Below are 5,000 nucleotides of genomic sequence, written 5' to 3'. Positions count from 1 at the left end.
TTAGTCGAAATCAGATTTCCTTTTTAATCGGATTTATTCGATTATTAATACTTATCAAACGCATTCCGACACAAAATCTACGGAAGAACACTCTTAGACACATTATGTATCTTTGTGCAAAATATCTTTTTAAAAAATAGCGCAGCCGTTTCCGAGTCCATATGCAACGAACTCACACGCAGACACAGACAGAGTTTATTTTATATAATAGTAATGAGCTATTTCCATATGTTTATAGATTTGTATGTGTAAGTAATTAACGAATAATTGTGACATTTGAAACAAAACTCCTAGGCGTAAGATGTCAAGAGTTGTTTATATTTAGTTTAATTTTGTTTTAATTAGAACTAGTTAGCCGTAAAATACCCTTAAATATATTTTAATTCATGAACATTTTGTATGTATTATTACAGAGCCAGTTCATTACTGAATATTATATTGTACTTAATATAAAATACTGATTACAAACATTTTTTTAAATGACTAGAGTGCTAGCAGCTAGGATCGAAACCATATATGTGGCCCTTGCCTTTTCTTTCTCTTCGCCTTTCTTAACAAGATGAATAAAACACTCACCCAAAACCCTCACATCCGACACTGGTATATATTCCATCCCATGTAACAACTGTCAACAAGCGTACTTAGGTGAAACACAGCGTAAATTGAAACTAACACATTACGAACACAGAAAATATATAAGGAATGGTAACGCCCTAAATGCACTCTTTTGTCATTGTGCAGAACACGATCATTCATTTAATTTAGATCATGCGAAAATTATAAAATACGTGATAGATAGAGCTAAAAGAAGACTTTTAGAAACAGCACTAATATTAAACACTAATACTGTTACGCAAAGAAAGGGCTTCTACCATTTAGCCCCTAGCATAGGGAAAATAATCAAAGAACAAAATATCAAAACAGATCCTGGTTAACCGTTTTTCCTTAATCCTTAAATATTTCAACAAAATGAATAAGTTTAGAGAGAGAGAGAGAGAGAGAGAGAGAGAGAGAGAGAGAGAGAGAGAGAGAGAGAGAGAAAGTGTATATATAGACATTGAACAACCCAACCTTCACATACACACACATATGTTTGTCCTTCCCGATACGGGTAGGATTCAAACACCGTTTTTCTTCTCATTTTCCTATGGTCTATGATCTTTTTCTTTTCTTGCACCTTCCTTTTAATATCCTGAAGATGTCCTCTGAAATAGGGACGAAACGTTGATTATTTCATAATTTCATTCGGTTTTTCTTTTTTCAAAACAACATAACGTCAACCATCGCTGGTATATATATATATATATATATATATATATATATATATATATATATATATATATATATATATAAACTTTGCTTCCGTATAACATAGATCGCCTGAAGAAGTTTCTATTTACTAATAGCTAGTCGACCGAAACATGTTCATGACTGTGTAGCAACGTATTACTGCTTATGTAAAAGCACATGAAGAGTATATATATATATATATATATATATATATATATATATATATATATATATCCGAGTGCACACTTTTGTCAGAAAATAGAGGAAAATGATAAAAATGGCGGGAAACTTGATGGTAATTGCACTCATATTTATCTAAAATCATAGAATTCCGTCAATATGAACGGACAGACTGTGATAGATAAATCGATCGACACCGACGCGGATGTCAAGCAAAATAGTTTGTGCAATATATTTATAGAAGGTCGAGACAAATATACGTTATGCAAACGCACGATAAAGAAAGCAGACATGGTGATTTCCTTTCCTCTTCTACGGAGTCCATTTGTCTCCTTTTCCCCGTCTATTTCTTTGTGTGTCGCACGTTCTTCGCATTTTCCAAAGACGCGAAGATTCCTTCGTTGCTTCGGAAATTCTTAAGCACTTCTCCAACGTCGCCTAGGCAACGCGGTCATCAGCCTTGCTCCTCCTCTCTCCTCTCTGGTTCATGCTCTGACGAAATAAGATTACCAGTGCCCTCTCTCCATTCGACCAAAAATGCGCGCGAAACTACCCCCCTCCTCTATTTCCCAGTCGCCGTCGTTAGATTCTCCTAACTTCCAGTACCTGCAACGGAACCCATCCCTCTCCCTGCTTTTGCTCCCCCATTTTCCCCACTATCAGTACACTGATTCCCTCTTACTCTGTGTTTTTCTTTTTCACCTGTGAAAGAATTCATATTTCCGCGCGTGATTGACAGTGTCTCGTGTGCGGCCTCATTTTCAACCAATCAGACAGAAGCTGCCCTAATTTTGGCCAATCACAGCCACGAAGTCAAAATGTTCCACACACACACACACACACACACACACACACACACGTATATATAATAGCAGCCACCTCTCGTAGCATACATTTGAGAATCATATTTTTATTTATACAGATTTCGTGTTTATTCTTTTAGAGTCAATTCTCTCCTGATTATTATATTGTACTTAATAGCGAGCAGTGCACCCCGCTAAAATACGCTAATATTATATTTTTATCCATGCATATTTCGTATTTATTATAATAGATCCACTATTCTATTGGTTATTATATTGTACCAAATATAGAGTGATGATAGCGAAAAATATGGCTCGGTTGGCATCAGCATAAATCGAAATCTTAACATATAGCTCTCCATCCTAATTCGTTATCATTTTATTCAACAAAAGCTGCATGTCCGAACATAAAAAAATAACCACACTGACCGTATAAATGTATATGAACGCATGCGTTGACGGTTCACATTTAGTCGTCTTACGACTGTCAAAATTTTAGAAAATGACTGGGGTAAAATCGGTTAGATTCAAATCTAAAGAAAAAAAAAATAGCGCTCCAGTTACTGTTTAAGCTACCACTGAAAATATTTAACAGATTTTAACGTATAAATGCATATTTGCGTATGCTTACAAGAACACGTTAAGTCGACTTATTTCTGCTATGTTCCAATCTTTTTCATTATTGACCCCGTTTGGCAGCTGTTTTCACGAATTTAATGAATCAAATTTGTTACACCGATCCAAATTTTCTATAGATAAGGTTTCAAGTGTGTGGAACAAATAATCACAGACAATATAATTTTATACACACATTATATATATAGTAAATAAAGATAAATACGCTATATATATACATATATATATATATATATATATATATATATATATATATATATATATATATATACTAGCATTTCAGGCATATATATATATATATATATATATATATATATATATATATATATATATATATATATATATATATATATATATATACTAGCATTTCAGGCCGGCGTTGCCTGGATGTTTGGGGGTGTATGTTAAGCTTAAAATTTTTTTTAAATGACGCTCATTTTTTTAAAATTTGACCCCAATTATTACCCCTTAACATTTATTGTTTTAAGCTCAAATCAAGTTATTAAGTTAGATCCATGTCCAAGTAACCTATATCTAAAATATCAAGTGTTTAGACCCAAAATTGGCGGAGAAGTTTGGTACAGTTCTCAAAGGTCAAATCGTTAAACTTTGACTCTTTAACAGCCAAATTTCTGGACGAAGACAGATTACAAAGATTTTCCCAAATCTCAGTACCTGTATATCAAATATGGAGTCTGTAGACTTAAAATTGAGTTATAGCGCAGGGAAATGTGCACACACAGACACACAGACACGTTCACTTATTTATATATGCATATATTATTATAAAGATTAATACAACTATCTACAATTGGAAACAATCAAGATAATAAAAATCTCAATGCACGAGATTAACCAAATAAATATAGTAATTTCCTCCATTATATTTTATCATCTGTTTCTTTTTTAGTTACACACACACACACACACCCACCCACACACACACACACATATATATATATATATATATATATATATACATATATATATAAATATATATATAAATATATGTATATATATAAATATATATATATATATTGATATATATGTATAAATATATATTAATATATATATAAATATATATTAATATATATATAAATATATATTAATATATATTTATAAATATATATTAAAATATATATAAATATATATTAATATATATATATATAAATATATATTAATATATATATAAATATATATATATAAATATATATATATATTAATATATATATAACAATTATTATACATATATATAAATATATATATACTAATATATATAAAAATATTAATATATATACATAAGTATATATATAAAATAGATATATAAATATATATATATAAATATATATAACTATATATAGTAATATATACATATAAATATATATATAAATATATATATATAAATTTATATATATATCGCGATTTGTTTACAAACAAACGTTTGAGCCCTCTACGAGTAGCGGACGAATGTTTATTTAAATAATCGTTCGGATAGGTTAATTTCGGCCACCGATTCCGTAGTCATGTGGGTAGGACTGCCGACTGTCATCACGACGGTTCTAGGTTCGATCCTCGGCTTGGGAGAGGTGTTAGTCTAGCGGCACTGATGAGTTGTGATACAACGAAACAGGTCTGTATGTCGATGACTAAAATATATTTTATAAAAGCTCCCCTCTTTGGTAGAGCACTCTTGTAAATTATCTTACTCTCTGCTTAATTTAGCTGAAATAATGCGAAGCTCGCGATTTGTTTACAAACAAACGTTTGAGCCCTCTACGAGTAGCGGACGAATGTTTATTTAAATAATCGTTCGGATAGGTTAATTTCGGCCACCGATTCCGTAGTCATGTGGGTAGGACTGCCGACTGTCATCACGACGGTTCTAGGTTCGATCCTCGGCTTGGGAGAGGTGTTAGTCTAGCGGCACTGATGAGTTGTGATACAACGAAACAGGTCTGTATGTCGATGACTAAAATATATTTTATATATATATATATATATATATATATGTAAATATATATAGCTTTCTTCATTCGAAGGCACCCTTACAATGGGTATCCATAGTCTGTCGACACATACACACACCTCACA

Source organism: Euprymna scolopes, chromosome 36 (assembly GCF_053919585.1).
Source record: "Euprymna scolopes isolate OS-2025 chromosome 36, ASM5391958v1, whole genome shotgun sequence".
Taxonomy (NCBI): domain Eukaryota; kingdom Metazoa; phylum Mollusca; class Cephalopoda; order Sepiida; family Sepiolidae; genus Euprymna; species Euprymna scolopes.
The sequence above is the reverse complement of the archived record's forward strand: the minus strand, read 5'-3'. Positions refer to the sequence as shown.